General features: G+C 44.3%; 1 long non-coding RNA gene across 1 annotated transcript; it reads left to right on the top strand.

Moving 5' to 3' along the window:
- The first annotated feature begins 1,979 nt into the window (after positions 1 to 1,979).
- LOC126535696 (uncharacterized) lies at positions 1,980 to 19,723 on the top strand. The gene is made up of 3 exons (XR_008613517.2): positions 1,980 to 2,715; positions 7,359 to 7,436; positions 19,595 to 19,723. It is a non-coding gene; the product is annotated as an uncharacterized lncRNA (long non-coding RNA).
- Positions 19,724 to 20,042: the final 319 nt, after the last annotated feature.

Here is a 20,042-nt window from a genome sequence, read left to right as displayed (position 1 = left end):
GGCCATTTGGCCATGCACTGTAAGCGATGCGGGTGCGTGCCTGCGTTTGACACCACGTGTGTGCTTGGTAGGGGAGGCACAAGGTGGGGGCGCGAGATTTGTGAGGCATATCACATTGACAGGGAAGGTGATAACTGTGTCAGCACGGGTTCACTTGCCTTGTCTAAAAAAGAAAAAAAAATGTGCTTACAGAACAGTCTGCCACATTTTGATTAGAATGTGCTTCTACTGTTTTAACCCTGTGTGCGCATGCACCAACGAAATGTATATATGTACCTTCGCTCGCAGTAAAGCCCTCAGTTGATGTTTAGCGCTCGTCATGTCGTCTTCTCTGTCTTTGTCCCTGCTATTTTGCGCTAGTCTTTTGAATAATGATGACACACCAACTAGCCCAGCTTTCTGCCTTGAATGCCTAAAACTTCCCAAAATGGCCGACTGCATCGTCGACATCGTTAATACACTCTAATCGTTCACTTGATTTTTCGCTGCATTGGAAATGCAAGCGGTTACTTTCGCCGAATGAAATGTCTCGACGCTTTTCAGCGCCCGTCTTGCGCTTCTGAAAAGAGCTTGCGGTATTGGCGTGAACAGACAGGCAAGTGGACGTATTTATTCTACAGTTATTGAACCGTTACTTATCGATACATATTGAAGTTAGCCTACAAGCTGTCGTTAAAAGTTCCGTCTTTCAGTAGACCTTGTGCAGCGTACTCTCAGCTCAATGCGAAATTCTTGACTGCGTTCTCGAGTTTTGTTTAACGGTAATGAGAAGGAGTTAGATAACTTTTTTTATTTTTATTTTTTTTTATGTATTCAATACTGTCAATCCCGTCAGGGATCGTAACAGAAATGGCATTAAAAAAAGTACACTGACATACAAACATGACAATAATAACGGTTTGGAAATACACATTAATACACAGAATAAACTTATACATCAGTAGCAGTAAAAAATATACAATCAGGTTCACGCTGCAAGATTTGGGTTGGACAGATAAATGTGTTAAAATGCAAAACAAAGGTAGTAACCAAGTGATACTGAAAGTAAACAAAATAATTACTGAGATGTAAGTAGATCGTTTTCAACAAGCGTGATAAAAGCAGTTAGTGATGAACTATTAACAGAGCCCACGTTCAAAGCGTTCCAATCGCGTATAGTCTGTGGAAAGAATGAGTACCTGAAAGTGTCAGTGCGGAATGAATACTCGTTTAGTGTGTGTGTGTGTGTGGGGGGGGGGGGGGTTATGACGTGTTTTCCTCGTTTGAGATTTCGTTATATATCGTGAGGTATCCAGATTTAATTGATTATTTATGAGTTGGTAAATGGTTTTAAGGCGCGCTAGTTTTGCTCTGTTTTGGAGGGTTAGCATCCCGGCTTGTTTGAGTAGCTCTGTCGGTGAGTCTGCTAGCCTATGTTTGTTAAATATGTATCTGAGCGCCTTTCTCTGAACGCCTTCAAGTTTTTTGATCAGCTTGTTAGTGAAAGGAAACCAAACTACGTTTGCATACTCTAGTACCGGTCTGACAAATGTTTTATATGCTAGTAACTTTATATCAGATGGTGCTAGTCTGAGGCGTCTATTAATGAAAAATAACTGTTTTAGTGCGGTTGCCGTGACTTTGTTAACGTGAGCATCCCATCTGAGGTCAGAGGTTAGTAATATGCCTAGGTATTTGTATTCACAGACAGAAACGAGAGGGATGCTGTTTAGTGTGTACTGAAAGAGTGATCTATGTTTTTTCCTAGTTACAGATAATACAACAGATTTATTAACGTTAATAGTCATCTGCCAATCTTCCCACCATTTGGTTACTGATGCTATGGCGTTATTTAAAGCTATATGGTCGTGCGCACTGGCAAGGTTTTGTCTGGTCTTGCAGGAGTCCCAGGTGCTTTTTCCGCCGCGTACACTGTCGCAATCGTTACACGTCTGAGGAACCAGACTGGCGGCGCATAGGTAAAGCCCGCTGCCAGTGCAAGCCACAGTCCCCTACCTTGTCGCTATAAAGAGGAAATTTGTGCGTGTACTAAGTGTACGCAACGTTTCTTTGTTTAGTATAATTGGGCAGTGCCTCCAGCAGACAAAATGTGGATCCCGTACTGCTCCGTCGGTTTGGGCTCGGGAATGCCTCCGCGTGGCGGGCGCTTTTAAGAGGACGCTTTAGCTTGGGTGTTCCAATCTAAATACATGTAAACGGAGTATTCGTTTTTCTCGGCAACCGCTGCACCAAATTTGACGAGGTTCGTTACATTTAAAACAAAAGCTTAGAATCTAGAATTTCTGCTTGGTACACAAAAGATTTAAGCGAAACAATTGAAGCAAAGCGGGGCATGATGCTTTCAGTGCCCAATTTTTTAGAGAACATGTAGTTTTCCATTATAAAGGGGACTGTAATGCGATGTCTTTAAGTAGGTGGTTGTCTTATATTCAGAGTCGACTTATGTTTCAATATGAGCGGGAATGAAGTGTTACGCAATTCTTTTAACGAAATTTACCTCTGCTGTTTAGTTTCCATATTGTGCGTAGAAGCAACAGTGCGTGCACTTTCAGCTGCTCAGTTTATCTTCAATGCTGCTCTCATTTTGTAGAGTTCATCACATGTGCCTTTGCAACACATTGGCGGAGGCAAAACGAACTGCATTTCTCGCTAGCTGGACAAGTCGGAATGGCAGTGCATCTTGGAGAACAAGACTCGAATTGTGAAAGTCTGGTGGTAAGTCTGAAGTAATATATTTTCATTTATATTTGGTGTTAACTTTCCAGCACAAACTCTCTATCCTATTGAAGAAACATTTAGTCCCCTATTTGGCCTGTTTTTTGAGGGCCTTTCATCAGGCCCCCTAGCAAGTTTTAGTTTACACTGCAATTTAAAGCTTCTTGAGACCTGAATACAGCCATGGGACATAATTACTTTTCAAGCTGGTTATTATTGCCTCCAGGCATGTTACGAACATGAAGGATGTTATTTTTTAATAACATAGTTTTAAATAACTGGCATCTTTTTTAAATATCACAGTCATACGTAGACAGGCTAAGAGCTGCATCTCCAACAAGTAAACATCTCATGTTCGCTATGGTAAAAACTGCATTTCATTGCCTGAACGCAGAGGTGAAGATGGAGTTATGTGTAGTAGACTAACAGTCCTGCTGCATCCTGGAATTTCATGTATTAATGAGGAATTCAAAATAGACTTCAAGGTTGCTTCCTGCTGTTTGTGACGATGCAGAGGTCTAGATCAATTTAGTGTGAAATTTCTTGAAAGTAGATGAGAAGAGTATGAGTGAACCACTTTCGACAGTTCCACATGCATTGGACTTCATATCCACGATGAATGTTTTGAGTAATGACTTCAGACTTCTGGCATTGCTTTACCGATATAATCTTTTAAACTGGTTTATTAGAGGAGACAGTAGAAATTGAATGCCCTCTTACCACACCACCATGAGATGACTGCCAACAGAGACACTCTCTCCCTCTGCCTCGAGTAGCATCCGCAAGCGACGTTCCTTCCTCGCCTTGTCACAAACTTGAGCCGAAGAACCACATCGGGTTCACGTGACTAGCACCACCCGCCTTTTTTTTCTTATCCAGTTTTGTTGCGTGGCACATTTTCCACCGTGGCATTGTGCATTCTGAATTGGGCGATTTACCGAAGTAATGCGTCATGGCGAGCGACACTTTTAAGACTGTGTTTTGCGTCGCACTGTTTGTTTGTGTTGCCTTGACTCTGGCTGGGTGTGGCACTTTCTCGAGAGGGAGGAAAGTGGTATTTCATTTGAAATTTCAGCTGTCTGTATGACATGCACAGATTTGTCATGAATACCTGTGTCATGTGCTCTAAGGCTGTAAACTTAAGAACAGCATTCAATACATTCTCTTAGTGGTGAATGCAACACATACTTTTGCGCACAAAGAAGATGGGAACAGTGTACAGTGCTCCCACTTCTGCGTCAGTCTGATAAAAAGGCCAACAAAGAGTGATACTGCACTAAATCAAGTATCTTGAAATTTGGAGACATCCTAGGGATGCTTCTGCCGCAGACATGATTGACCAGAGAGGTTAACAATGTGCAGCTGCTTGCGGTGACCAAATGCACAGCACCATCAGCTTTGTGCCATGCTATAATTCTATCAAAACTGCCTAAAATTCTTGCAGCTTTTTAGGAAAGGATTAGTGGCACATAACAGTGTGCCTTTTTTTCCTGTGTTTTGAATGTATATTTTGCTCCCACGTAGCTGATGTGACTCAAAGGTTTATAGTCCTGAAAGCTTGTATGCTTTGTTATGAATGTTACCAAAAACTTGCGTGTGCAAGCTTACCCCTGCCCACACTGAACGCAGACCCAGTGAGCTTATTTAGTATAGAAAGCTAAAACAATGTAGTGGCTGCACTATTGTTATGAATCTGTCGTAATGATAAATGTTGCTGATTTTATGTAGTGCTTGTTTTCATCACTCTGGATATCACCCAAAATGCTAGGAGGCAAAAAAAAAAGATTTATATAGTGTTCACAAGATATGGTTATGTGATGAGTAGAGACTGGGTGGTGGCAGCCGATTGAGGGAACGAGCTCGCCTGCGGATCTTGCAACCACAAGAGGTTCAAGTAGATTTTATCGCATTAAAGTGCAACAAGTGACTAGAAAAAAAAAAAGCCTGGGCATGTCATCAAAAGATACCGTTGGGAACAAAAGTCTATGGATCTACACGCACCATGAAATACCCAAATTTTTTTTCTTACTTGCCATGTTGGCATACACTGGTCCACAGTAAAGTTGCAGAATGGGGCGGGCCCTCCATTTCATTCCTACTTGACAGAGTTGAGATCTCTTAATTGCATTCTTTTTAACTCCCCAGAATGCCAAGAGTTGTACCATTCCTCCAACTTTAAATGAAATTCTTACTATAGTTGTTTACTAGTTGTGCCTTTCAACAAAAAACTTATTTTTGAAGTTCTAACAACATTGCAGATAATGCTATGCTTCTTTAACGAGAACAAATTCGCTTTGTGACATGTTATTTTTGCAGTGCGTCGCTAGCTGTATAATCTCTCAAATCTACTCTTTTTGACAGTACATATATGTTACCTGCGCAAGTTTAATTCATGAATAAATAATGTGATTGCAGAATATATTCAGTAATGTTAATCTATGATGACATCAGTTGGGCAGATGTAGTTGGAATGGAACTGGCACACAGTCCTGTAGCGCTAAACCTTCACTGAGAATAAGACTGCAAAAACACGTATCTTTGCCAATTGCTCTAAACTAGACTAGGCCAATTTTTTTTACATTTATAAGTTTTCACTGAATACTGGCTCTTTCAGTATCTGCCTATAGGTCACTATCTCTGCCATGGTACTTGCCAACAAAATGGTATTCTACTTATTGTGAAATTCTGAAGTCCTGGAGACTGTTCCAATGACGAGCTTTAATTGCACTTAAACACTAACTTTTAGTTGCCAAGAATGATTCTATTTAGCAAGAGCATGCTTGGACTATGACACAAGGATGGAGGCCAAACAAGTTACTGCCCTTCCACTGCTGTGAAGCGGGGTGCAAGCGAAGCTTGGGATCTGCGGCTCTTTGTAACGCCTCACGGCGAGGGCGGCAGGTCAACGTCGACCCCTTTCTCGAGTAAGTCCCGGTGGCATCAATCAAACACTGCCTGTTCTTTGGCCAAACGCACAACACGTGGCCTGCTCCCACTGCCATTCCTTCAACGCAGCCTGCTCTTCGGCAGACCAGACCAAACGCGGCCTCCTCATCTGACTGCTGGGCCTGAACTGGTGTGGCGAACTGCGGGTGTCAGGCGAGCGAACACACCCTTTCCCTCCTCTGGAGGAAGGGGATGCCCGTGATTGGCTCATGCCTTGCGCTGCTTCTACTTGCCCACCTAAAAGGCAGCGTTTGATGAACTGACAGTGGCTGAATCGGTTAGCGTGGTTGTCTCGCAACCCGGAGGTCGGTGGTTCGAATCCGCAGCCTGATAAGCAATTTCTATTTTTGTGCAGCTTGGGTTTTTTCGCGCGGTAACACCGACACCAGTGAGGCAATACAAGCTTCTGTTAAAAAGGTCGCAAATGGTTGCATCTTATGCCAGTTCCTGTTCATGTGGGCATTCACAATGTCAAGTTTCACTGTCAGAAGTATCCTTGAAGAAAAGGGGGGGGGGTCAACAAAGTATCAACACTAAAGAAGCAACGTCGACGTACATGGTAGTTGAAATAAATTGATGATTAAATGTTGATTATGCTGTCATGTACGACGCACAAATTAAGGTGAGATGGATCTGGCGAGCTTCAAGCTCACGTGGCAGCACTCTCATTGGCCTGTTGAGCATGTGCAGCGTCGGTAAGATTAGCGTTTCCTCTCTTCAGCGTTGACTGCTGCATTGTGACGTGGTGGAGCACTGCCATTACGAATCCCCTCACAAACTATGAGCTACCAAGCTGCACTAAGACCAGTGCGCCAGTTTCACGTCTGTGCGCACTGAAGGATGACAGCACGCATGCATGCGCACTCAGATGTGCATACATACAAATTCTTGATTACATCTCTCATTATACTGTTACACTAAGGTACGTTTTAATACTGCATAAAATTACTGCTTAATTTGCACATCACATAGCATTAATTATAAAAAATTCAGCATGTGCATATTATAGCTGGCTCTAAAGAAAAATATGTTACAGGGCTCCTTCCAACACATCATGCTATGTTTCGCAAGCTGTTCCAACAATGAAATAGATGATTACACAATGGTGGCCGCTTTTCATAAGTTAGCTTCGCTGGAATACATCCGTGTTAGTGCCAAAGCATACGAATTTGGTTTCGTGTCTTGGTGAACTGTGCAAGCTATTTCCGGCCCAAATTTCTTTTTAAAGAGTTGCACGCATTCATCATCCTCATCCTATTTTAAAGTTCAATGCAGAACGAAGGCGCCTCCCTGCAATCTCCAATTATCATTGTCTTGCACTAGCTGATGCGAACTTGTGCTTTCAAATTTCATCATCCCACCTAGTTTTCTGTCATCCTTGACGGAACTTCCCTTCCCTTGGCACCCATTCTGCAACTCTAATGGTCCACTGGTTATCTACCCTATGCATTACATGGCCTGCCCAGCTTCATTTTTTCCTCTTAATGTCTACTAGAATATCGACCATCCCCGTTTGCTTTCTGATCCACACCGCTCTCTTCCTGTCTCTTAACATTTATCATTGCATTGCTCTTTGTACGGTCCTTAACGTGTTCTCGAGATTCTTCGTTAACCTCCAGGCTTATGTGCCATACTGCATGCTTAGAAGAACAACGTGTCTACCAAGTTGACATTTTCAAATTCCCTGATTTTTTCAGGTTTTCACCAAGTTTCACAGAACATTGTTTTATGTCAAGATGGGCTGACACCATGTCACCTGATGCTGTCACTCCCTGGTAAGCATGTTAAAAAAATAAAAACAACAAGCCAGTTTGAACAGTAAGGAGTAGTGTTTATTTTATTCAAAATAGAAAACTGAAAAGAGGGGTTTGTCAAATGCACAGCTACTAAAATATCTTCGAAAGAAACTCAATTCCCTTTTACTCTGTGAAGGATGACCAGCGAAGCTGCGTATGTGGGCCCCTTAATGGTGAACTGCACCTCCGCCGCGGGTCGGCCTGGTATTGCACTACCTATGGGATTAGCCCATGTGTGGGGAGTGCTTAAAGCCTACTTCATCTCCGCCGCAGGTTGGACTGGCATTTCACGACCTTTGGGATCAGCCCACATATGGGGAGTGCTTAATGCTTGCTTCACTTCTGCCTCGGGTTGGCCTGGTATTGCACTTTCTTCGGGATCGGCGCACCGTATGAAAAATTGTTGGTCTATGCGCGGATGCGATCCGGCAGATCCTAGCCATAGACAGCTTCACTGTAAAAAAAGTGGTCTAGCTCACGGCAAATAGAGTCAAACATTTTAAAATGCGAATAAAAAGAGATGCATACAAAACAAATAGAGCTATTTGTATCAACTGATAGCAAGCTCATTGGTATTATGCCCGAACTTTGTCACATATGAGATTCTCCAAGCAACTGGGAAGTCAACCTCGACTGTCCTGACATACTCTCAGCCTGCGCATAATGCCTCAGTGTTGCATTTCACTGCTTTAAGGGGGTTATTTTGGTTTGGATGTGGGTAACCTGCATCTTAGCGTCAGCCAACACTTTGCGCTTTTTGAGCTCAAGCTTCTTCAAAGAGGCAGCGGCACAGTTCCTTTCCTGATCATTCCTCAATGCAATGGTCCTTCTTATTCTTGTCCTCGTTCCGCTGCGTGTTCGCCCCATAGACCATTTGAAGCATCCTTTTGGTCAGTTGTACAGTCCGATTTTTCAGACTCCCTAGGGGCCGCTACAATGTCCGAAAAAAATGAATGCATGTTATTTACTGCCCTTAAGGGCCCATATCGCCACAGGCACGTCCGAAAAAGCTCTGAAGGTCTGCCAGTACACTTATTAGGCATATAGGTGCTTGTACTGTGACAGGAGACGGCAAGTGCACGTGTGTATAATAATATATGTGCTGTGTCCCATACACTTCACCGCGTAGCATCACTGTGCTGAGGCAAAGCTGCCTTTCGAGGACCAGCAATATGCAACGCGCTGTGCTTTACGAGGAATGCAGGGGCAGAGTGGGTACCATTGCTGACAGCGGTGAATTCTTTCAATCAAAAAGACAGCACCGAATGGCAATAACCGTAATAGCGTACCTAGGCCTAGCGTTCCCACCATGGTAATTACAGTGGCCAGTGGATCTGTGTGTGAGAGTGTCAGTTCAAGGTGGTGAGATAACACGGCGGTGTTGGCTTTAATTAATGTCATTTCAAATCTGCAGTTGCAGCACATTCGGAGTGCGGATCAATGGTGAATATCTCGGCAACAGTGGGGAAAAATTACTAGTGATTGAGCACCTTTACCAAAAAAGTGTTAGAGTGGGTTTGAAGATTAATATGCATAAGACAATGTTCAAGAATTCACATTGCCAGTCAGCGTCTAGAGTCTGTACAGGAGTAATTTTACCTAGGGCAGTCGCTCGCAAGGGACCCTGATCATGAAAAGGAAATTTACTTAAGAATAAAAATGGGTTGGAATGCATATGGCAGGCATTATACCAAATCATGGCTGGGAGCTTACGACTGTCACTGAAAAAAAAATTATGGGGTTTTACGTGCCAAAACCAGTTTCTGATGATGAGGCACGCCGTAGTGGAGAAATTTACACCACCTGGGGTTCTTTAACGTGCACCTAAATCTAAGTACACGGGTGTTCTCGCATTTCGCCCTCATCGAAATGCGTCCGCCGTGGCCGGGATTCGAACCACGGCGGGTGTCATTGAAAAGAAAAGTGTACAACTATTGCATTCTACTAGTGCTAGCATATGAGGCACACATTAGAATCGGGTAAATACCGTAATTAAACGTTGTGATATATGGTTTTTGCTTGAAAAGTTTCCTAGGGCAAGCATAAATGGGAGTTGTCGACACGCGATCACACGTGTTGAATGCATACATTGTTTCCTAAGCATCGCCGAGGTAGACGTGCTGCCATTAAAGGGGTCGCTATCGGTTTCACCATAGGGGTCAACAGCGAGTCACTGTTCCAAGTTCAAGTTATTCTGCGAAGGCCAATCTTACAATCAAAATAAGAGATTCGGGACTGTAGAAATCCAAAAACAAGAAAGGGGCTGACAGATGGAATAGCACACTGTGGTATAAAGTTTGTAAACAGGGATGAAGTGCCTCAGACAGGCTGGCCAACGTTTCGATAGGAGGACCTATCTTCGTCAAAGGAGGCCTCGTCATCCTCGGCGTGTTAGTTTTAAAGGGTTAGTGCAGTGACGTCACGTGCGGGTGTTGTCGCTGGCGGCTGGTTTTAAAGAGAGAGATTACAAGAGGAAACAAGCGCTGTCGTCCGACGTCTGTGAGCTTCATTCTCAAGACGAGGGGACAAGACCGTCAGAGTGGGCACGCGGGGCGAAAAGAAAAGGTATAGAAGCAGATAAAAAGGAAAAAAAAAGGAAAAAAAAGGGGGGGGGTAAGCCAGGGCGGCACCAAGACAGACAAAAAAAGGGGGGGGGGAGTGAAAGAAAAAGAAGGAGAAAAGTGAAATCTAAGAAATACGGGGGCTTGGGAGCGTGTTGGGGATGCGAAAGGTTAGGAGGTATTCAGGGGGAGTCGTTGGCGGCATGTTTTTGATGCATTAAAACGGCCGGTCAAGCGGTCAGCGCGCGAGTAACACAAAAGAAAAAAAAAGAAGGAGAAAGGAGAAAAGCCAGACACACACAAAAAAAAGAAAACATGAGTTGAAAGTGACTTGAGTAGCATAGTAGTAATACGTCGAGTAATTTTGAAATAGTTAAGGTGGCGACGAGGAGTCTGCGGTGCAATGTATGGGGTGACAAAGGCAGCGGCATGGTCTTTCAAGGGGCACTGCCCCACGCGCTTAACGTAGGTGTCGTTACGGCGGCATCCAGAGATGTCGATACTCTGGGTTGAGGCGCCGAAAAAGTCAATATGCCTTTTTCGGCGCCTCAACCCAGAGTATCGACATCTCTGGATGCCGCCGTAACGACACCTACGTTAAGCGCGTGGGGCAGTGCCCCTTGAAAGACCATGCCGCTGCCTTTGTCACCCCATACATTGCACCGCAGACTCCTCGTCGCCACCTTAACTATTTCAAAATTACTCGACGTATTACTACTATGCTACTCAAGTCACTTTCAACTCATGTTTTTTTTTTGTGTCTGGCTTTTCTCCTTTCTCCTTTTTTTTTTCTTTTGTGTTACTCGCGCGCTGACCGCTTGACCGGCCGTTTTAATGCATCAAAAACATGCCGCCAACGACTCCCCCTGAATACCTCCTAACCTTTCGCATCCCCAACACGCTCCCAAGCCCCCGTATTTCTTAGATTTCACTTTTCTCCTTCTTTTTCTTTCACTCCCCCCCCCCTTTTTTGTCTGTCTTGGTGCCGCCCTGGCTTACCCCCCACCCCCCCCCCTTTTTTTTTTCTTTTTTTTCCTTTTTATCTGCTTCTATACCTTTTCTTTTCGCCCCGCGTGCCCACTCTGACGGTCTTGTCCCCTCGTCTTGAGAATGAAGCTCACAGACGTCGGACGACAGCGCTTGTTTCCTCTTGTAATCTCTCTCTTTAAAACCAGCCGCCAGCGACAACACCCGCACGTGACGTCACTGCACTAACCCTTTAAAACTAACACGCCGAGGATGACGAGGCCGCCTTTGACGAAGATAGGTCCTCCTATCGAAACGTTGGCCAGCCTGTCTGAGGCACTTCATCCCTGTTTACAAACTTTATACCACAGGGGACTGTAGAAATGTATGACTGCCGGCCAAGACCTTTGGCCAGGATTGAATTACCCGGAGTCGAATTAACAGAAGTCGACTGTACCATACGGCAGTGGACTTTGCAGCAAGAATGTATCTCCTACTACACATAGCAGAATATTGGCATGCTGCAGTGCTCAGTGGCTGCAGAACAGTAGACTCCAATAAATTTGATCCCGGCTGAAAGTCCCAGCCGACACCCGTGCATTTCTATATGTCCAAACTTTAGTTATATTGATACTAAAATAGGCCTTCACCCAATAATTCCAACTTGAGCAGTCAGCATGCATGCTGACCCCTACAGTGAACCCAACAAGCGACCCCTTTGGTGACATACCTTAGAGGACAGTAGATGTGTTAAACAGACTTTACCTCCTGCAGGAAACGCCTATTTTCTGCCTGCCCAGGAGGAGCTCCTCCAAGCAATAATCACAGATCAAAACGTCTGATAGCGGTATTTACCCATTTCTAATGTGCCATCTTTAACCCTTTGTGGTACACTGGTGCAAATATGTACCACTTTTTGGGCACGTTTCAAATGCCCGTAATGAAACAACTGTTCAAATTGGAGCCAATTTTACTAGTGCTGCCATCCACCAAGGCATTTAGAAAGCTTTATGAGCGTTTTTATTTTATTCCGTCATGTGGCGAGAAGAGTAACTTAGTTTTTGCAAATGTCTTCATTGCGGTTCAGTACGTGCTGCTGTGGCGTGGGAAAAACTAACTCAAAACGCTGCTTCAACATGCCTACTAAGTGTATCCTTTTACCCGTTTACTAAATGGAACCTAGTGATTCATCTGCAACCATATACATACATTGAGGGCGCCCTAATTGTTCACCGTTTTGAATTGTCTGTTTTGGGCTTGCTTTTGGCTGGGGTTGTTAGGCCTAAGTGGACGGCTATCGCACCGGTAAATCGCACAGGCCGTGCATTTGCATTCTTTCTGAAAGCGGAGGTAATAGCAAAGGATTGTCGCTCGTAAAAGCAAGAAGGGGACAGCAAGCATATGGTAGGAGTTCCTGACGACATCAGACTTCTCAGCCGAGATCGTCACCCGTAGCGGTTGGCCTGTCGACAGAGGTGTAGGTGGGGCTCCACGACACAGCAGCAAGTTCGAACGAGCTTTCTGTGCAGCAAATGCCAAGTTCCGCTATGTGTCGAATGTTTTTAGCCATTCCACAAGTGAACAGCAGCATTGACTTTGTAAATATCGTTCCTGTTACACATTGTCTCTTCATTTTAAACCGCCTGCGGACAGCGGTACAAATGTGTACCACATTTCATTTCTTCTAGTAAAGTCAGTGGTACATATATGTACCACTTTTATTTCGAAAACTGCTGCACCATGTTTCTTGAAAAACGTGTCAAACATTTTCTTTTGCCCTGCTGAATGCTATTCTTCAGATTTTATGAACGAAATTTCAAGGAAAAAGTAGCACCTCACAAAGGGTTAACAAAACTTCCTTGGCGATTTTCGTGTGCTTTACCGCATAACCACTGGGTATTACGGCGAAGCTCGCTTTGGAAAATTGGTTGCAATGTGCAACACATTGGACCCTTGTCCATTTTTTTTAAATAATAATTGTGTGCGCATTTGATTTCTCTTTCATTTTAGGGGCTTTTGTACTTTCTATGCTAGTTTACACTTTGGACACAGAGACAGCGGGCTTATGTTTCACTTTGAGGCATGTTAGAATCTGTACGTAAACCATGGCAAATAAATCAGTCGTGTGTGTTGGCATTTCTCCTGCATCTTCTTAAATTTGAGCCACCAGATAATTCAATCTGTTTCGTCGGTCCCGTCAGAGTCGAATTAACGGAATGAAGTCAACTGCATTTTGCTTGCTGCTCGGAAGTATGAGCTTGAATAAAAAACATAAAATTACAACACATAGGACATAAGAAGACAAATGAAGTGCTGCAACATGTGCCAACTGGCCTAAGTTAGCACTATATAAGCTTGAACCCAGATGTGCCAACTGCATTAAGATTGTGACAAAATATAACATAACATGTGTTGGAGACTCAGTAGGTTGGCTTTCCTTGTCGAAAAAGTGTTGCAGAGTGCCTGTTAAGGATTCACTGATTGATGCTGTCAAACTGTCAACAAGGCTGCCAAAAAATTATTCTTAATACAACCCTTTCATGGACACAACAAGGTAACAAATAGTTTTGTGTGTGAAGCATTAAGAGTATATTCATGATCAAATATTGTTCTTAAAAAGTGAACTTTGAAAGCAAACAAGCATTTTGTATGAATTAAAAAAGTGGGAGATGTAGGTCTCACTGTCTAGATACATATTTTTATCAAGGAGACGGTTACATGACCTAGTCACCCACTTCTACCTTCTCATGACTGCCTGTAAAATGGTAAGAAGCAGCATGTGCATGTTTGCATGCTTTTTCTGTGTTTACTGGTAAGCCTTTATGCCAGCAGCATATTTTGTGATTTCCCATTCCGGTGGTCAGTCACCTCAAGCTGTTGGGCATGACAATAGAGGTGAACGGCTCGAACACCCATCGCAATCGCCAAGCTCACGAAGGCTGAGAACGCCACATGCCTACTGAGACGAGTTGCCAACCGGCATCATGGGCTCAAGGAGGACAGCCTGCTTAGACTTGCGCAGGCCTTCGTAATCAGTCACTTCGTGTACATCGCGGCCATGCACTATTGGTCCAAAGTGGAGAGAGACAAGCTTGAAACGCTCCTGTGTAAGGTCGCCAAGAGAGCCATGGGTCTACCCATGCACACAAGCACTGGACGCATTTAGCATGTACAACACGCCGAGCGACATAGCAGAGGCACAGGAACGGGCACAGATCACCAGGCTGTCCGGCACACTTACGGGCAGGTGGATCCTACGAGAAATTGGTGTCGCGCTTTGGGAGATCGAGTGTAACACCCACGGGCTAACATCCGACAAGAGAAAAGAAGATCAGGGCAGCCCCTCTGGCTAGGAATATGAACCCAGAGCACAACATCGACAGAATACTTGGTCGAGCCAAAGCACTCCTCCGACAGGCAGCCGCCTCCGGGAAAGCATGCTGCTTTACGGACGCAGCTAAATATCCTGGCAAACGAGCCTATGTCGCAGCGGTGGTCAACCAAAATGGCACGGTCATCAACGCGTGCACGGTCCGCACTGAGAGTCCTGAGGTGGCCGAGCAGGCGGCCATCAGCCTTGCACTCCTAGAAGACAATAAATGTTTGGTATACTCCGAGTCAAAGAGAGCAATTCTGTCCTTCGAAACAGGGAGCATATCCCCGACCGTCGGCAGAATACTTGGTACCCATCACCTCACCCCACACTACGGCATACATGGGACCATTGGAGGGGCCGCTCCCTAACCTCAACGAGACAGCACACGAGATCGCACGAGATCTAACTCACCGTGCGAGCCCGGACTCCCCCTCGGCAGGATGGGCAAGCGAGCGCGATCCCCTCGTCACTTACAACGATTTCACCCAGCAATATAAGTTATAACCATGCCGCTACCACACAAAGCACCCAATAAAGCACAAGAAGTCACGTACAGGTGGCTTCAGACGGGCACCTACCCATGCCCGGCCTTCCTGCACAAAATCTTTCCGGACGCGCACCCTCACAATGTGTGTCGCTACTGTAAGGATATAGCTAGCCTTGATCACATGCTCTGGACTTGCCCCCTGGTGCCGGGACCACCAAGGGAGAGTGGGACCGAGCTCTGCACAGCTCTGAGCTGTCCATCGGGCCCGCGACGCGGCGGAGGGGCATGGCCTCTCTGTCCCGACGTGGGAGCGGCCCGCTGCGCACTAATCGCGTGTACCGACGGACCTCAAGATATTTATTCATCCATCGATCATCAAAGCAGTTGTCAGAAAACATTCTGCAGGGAACAGCTAAAACACTATGCATTTCTCATTATAGTGATATTATGTGTGTGTGAGTTTAATAAATAGATAATTTGCAGGCGTGTGTATGGCAAATTCAGATGCTAACTTCAACAAAGTCATAAAAGCACACAGCATTCTACTTAAAAGGAATGTGAGCATTTGGCCACTGTTGTGTCACTAATGTGCACTGTCGTAGCCGTCTTCATTACCAAGTAGAAATACACCCAACAAACTATTTTCCGGGCATGTATGAGAATTCGGGTATCTTTGCACCACCGCCACGTACCTCACAGAGGCAAATTATTATAAGGACAGCTGAAATTTCGGACGCTGAAATGCTTTGCCTTCAAAGTGCGGAAGGCACAACCATCGTAGAAAGTCTTGTATAATGCCGGTTTTCAAGCGTCAACTTTGCTGCAATATAGCTTGCTACGGGAAGAAGCCTATGCAATGTATCGTGGTGAAGCATACCAGCAGTGGAAAGGGGCCATTGAAACATGGCATGATTTACATTTCTTTATTTACACACATACATACTCTCTTCTGTTACAGCACAAGCACCAAGAAGCCTAATAAGTGTTGTGGTTGGTTTACAAAATTAAGAAAAATTAAATTATGGGGTCTTACGTGCCAAAACCACTTTCTGATTACGAGGCATGCCGTAGTGTGGGACTCCGGAAATTTCGACCAACTGGGGTTCTTTAACGTGCACCTAAATCTAAGTACACGTATGTTTTCGCCTTTTGCCTCCATCGAAATACGGCGGCTGTGCCCGAGATTCGATCCTGCGACCTCGTGCTTAGCAGCCACTAAGCAACTAGGGCGGGTACAAAATTAAGTTTCTTGCCTACCCAAACAAAAACGTTTGCAACATGATGGGCATGGTATACCGTCCTTGGGAAGGCAAGTTTAATTGGTTGCTGTTGGCTTTGTATCTTGCTTCACTTTTGAGCAGCACTTACTGACTGCACAGTAATAACAAGCTCCACCAAATGGCTAGATTACTTCTGTACTACTCCAAGTGTTCCAAAAGGACTTTTGGAACACGAATTAGAAAAAAAAATTTCTGCTCCTAAACTGCTCCAGAATGACAACTTTGTGCTTGAAATCCTAAACTGTCTTGACCACCACTGAGGGGTTGATCTTCAACGTCACTTATATACTCAAGATAAAATCTCGAGTAACACTTACTGGTTGTCCAAACATTTTGAAATGGTTTCACAGGTTCTAATTTAACACTTGTTATATGCACTTTTTAAAACATAACAGTGAATAACGATTTTGGTAACATATTTCAATATTCTACAGTTGATTTGGAGGATTATGCGCCATCACTGGTCTGCAATTATGGAAGTTTAGAGATAAAGAATTGGGGGCAAGAATGTCTACGTTTTACACATTGTCGTACAGAACAACACCTATGCAACTTGCTATACAACTGATTTATATAGTATTTGGAATTACCGTAAAAGAGTATGTAAACAGCTGGGGTTTCATAGTTCTAGGTTCTTAGGTTTTCGACTAGCACCTCCCTTTAAATGGCATTAACAGGCATGCATTAATTTTTTTTTGGACTGCCTCATTTTCTAAATGTTTTGTTTTCGCAGTCCTCAGGGAACCACCCCCCGCCCCCAAGAAAAAGCACCTTTGGCTGTAGCAGTAATCAGTGGTTCGCCTAACTGACAAACAGTTCAGGATGCCAAACAGCCTCGAGACAGCTGTATCTCTGATAGAAGGCACTAATACACAGTGCAATGCACTGTTTCTGCACTCTAGACTGTGGGATTCTCATCCCGTACTCTTGGATCAAAGGAACGACAGTACAGTAGTGCAAACAATCACAAGGGCATTTATTGCACCTTTCATAGATCAATGCCTGCTAGCCGAGTTGCTATCCACAAAACATGCCGATGGGCGCGCGACAAATCGCGGAAATCTGGCTCACCGCGACCGGATAGCGAGCGAATATGTTCGCCCCTTGCTGGATCCCAACGCCTGGTCGTTCGCGCGTGTGGTCACGCGAACGGTGGCACTTTCGCACGAGGCCTCACGAGACGTCTCGCAGAAGCATGGATCGGCGCACGCGCGGCACGTCCGTGCTGCTTGCCGTCCCGAACCAAATGTGCAAAGGTTCCATAGAGTTTTTGCTGTGTTCATTTGGGCATCAGAATGGGAGAGGTGCAGCCGCACGAACTTATTTAGGAGAGTCAAGGACGGGGGCTTAGGCCTGTCACATCTTTTTGTGAAGCAGCTAGTAAACCGGTTTTTTTTTTTCGAGACGTGCATGACCCCTTTCTGCGCACAATGTGCCAGTTACGACTGAGCAAGCATCTGCCGATGTACGTGGTCTCCAATTTAAGTATGCCTGGTGCTCTTCGAGGGTACCTAAGGGAAGTCGTTGACAGTGTCCGTTTTCTGTCCGTACGTTTTTCTAATGACTATCTCTTTTCGGTGTCGCGGAAAAAATTGTACAGGGATGTAGTTGACATAATTATGCCGGTTCCGATGTACAGAGCCATAAACAGTGGAGGACAAGGAAACGACGTGTTAAAGCGTGTTAAGAAAATGCAGGTGCAGCCAAGCACTAAATCCTTTTTCTTTAAGTTGCATACCGGAACTTTGCCGGTACGGGCCTTTTTACAAGAGAAGGGTTTTTATTTACCATGGAGAGCAAATTGCCTTATATGTAAACAATTAGAAACAATTGACCATGTTTTTTTGCATTGTTGGGCAGGGGTTTTCTTTTGGGACGTTCTTCAAAGAACACTACAGAAAGAATTGCCTTTAAGTCCATTAGGTATTAGATTTCTGACAGTAGAAAATGAGGACGGCTTGCCTTTGGACTTAATTATGCTAATGGGCCTCCACTGTTTATGGAGGGCTCGAATGGCCGGTTTCTTTTGTGAGCCTGACAGCCGGCCTGCGCGGCTGCTCTTCCGGGACGATATTTCCAAGTTCATTGATGTAATTAAACAACAAGAATGTCCTCCGGATTGGCTGGCGAGGATTGAGCCCCTCGCCACATTAAAGGAATTTTAAACTGGACATGGCCAGCCAGAATGTGGCTGACCGCACAATATGCATGCGCACAAAGTTGAATGTGTGTTTGTGTATGTTTATGTATCACTTACCTTATTTCAAGAAATGATGCCCTTTGTGTTAGCTTGGTGAAACTTCCGGCAATAAAGAAAAAAAAAATACCAAAGAGGAAGCGTGTTGCCCCTTGCGCCCCCAAGTAACTCTGCCGTGAGGCAGCATTAGCAGCGCAACACTCGCGCCATCACTCGCGTGGCCTAGGGCACGCGGCGAAGCCGCAATGCAGGAGACGGAAGCTATGCGGGAAAAACAACGTATCAGGGGACGTGCGGCAGTCGCGCATCCCCACAAGACAAATGTGATAAGAGCTGTATTATGTGACCTATTATAACTGCGTGGTGACAATACAGGCAGGATATGCAGGGCATGTAGTGATGAGGACCAATGGAATGTAATGGAATGGAATGATGAGGACAGTAGCAATGGAATGATATCACCAGTGTACAGAGCGCTGAATTCATTCTTGCTCTGTTACTGATAATCGAGAACTGCATGAAATAAGAAATGCGAGAAAAATTAAGAGAAACATCATGTGTGAAGGAATACTACTCATCATATTTATTGCAATTATTCTCAGACAGCATTCCCTCTTTTTTGCTTTTATTATTAATGCATTACATACTTTGCATTATATACTGCTCACCTGCTGTTCCATGTGTTCCATCAACACATACACAATCAGTTCCAAGCCTCTTGAAAAGCTCCTGTTGTGGTGTGGTCATGATGACTAGCATAAATCTGTCATCTAAAAGGTCCTCATTTTTTCTCTAAAAAAATGTCAATTTTTGTCAGGTTGTCCTTGGTGTTTAAAGAACAGCAATGGGTTCTCCTTTTCACTATGCATCCTCTCAACCCAGAGTTGCACGCTCACATAGTCATTATCATGCAGCCGCTCGGTCTTTGAGACTCTGGCATCCCTCATTATGTTGCGGAGATCCTGCTTGCGTAACAGGTTAATGTGGTGGAATGTCTCATCCACGTTGGACCGCACATTATCCAGTACTGCATCCATGGACACGCCTTCTCGCAGCTTGTCTTGAGAGAGTAGAGAGAAAGTGTATATTAGTTGAAGCATAAGTAAAAATTACCGAGCACACAAGGAAGTGAAATGGGCACTGATGAACATTTTTAATATCATTATTTAGAATTCCTTTAATTGAATAATGAGTTACACTGACTTACAAAAACCTTTTGCAATGGTGTGTGTTAAATAGTTCAAGCTGTCGTAATTTTTTTTCTTTTTAGGTCAGCTCTTTGCAAGGACATGGTGCTATGCAGGCTTCAGCTGCTGAATAGGCAAGATTACATTTCTGAAGTACGCTACACGATTATATTACATTTGAAGAGGCAAGATTACATATTTAAGTGTTTCAATGTTTGGTGTCATTATTAAACCATCATAGGGATTATCTGCACCAGTGTTATCAGGTATGTAAGTGAAGAAACTTATTGTGTGTACCAAGTTTACAGCTAGGCTGCCAATTTCATCCTTCACTGTTGGTAATTTTGTTCGCACAAAAGACATTACTGAACCATTGTGAAAGCGTTGCCCTGCACTGGACATGTGAAGATTGTGGTTCAGATCCTACCCAGGGCAAAAATGTCTTCCACTTTTATTTCCTTTACTAAATATTGCCATTATTTACAATTTCTATCCTTCAGTTAGAACTTCATTTTCCAATTACATTCCATA

This window comes from Dermacentor andersoni, chromosome 7 (genome assembly GCF_023375885.2).
Source record: "Dermacentor andersoni chromosome 7, qqDerAnde1_hic_scaffold, whole genome shotgun sequence".
Classification (NCBI taxonomy): Eukaryota; Metazoa; Arthropoda; class Arachnida; order Ixodida; family Ixodidae; genus Dermacentor; species Dermacentor andersoni.
This window is presented reverse-complemented; position numbering and strand designations above follow the sequence as displayed.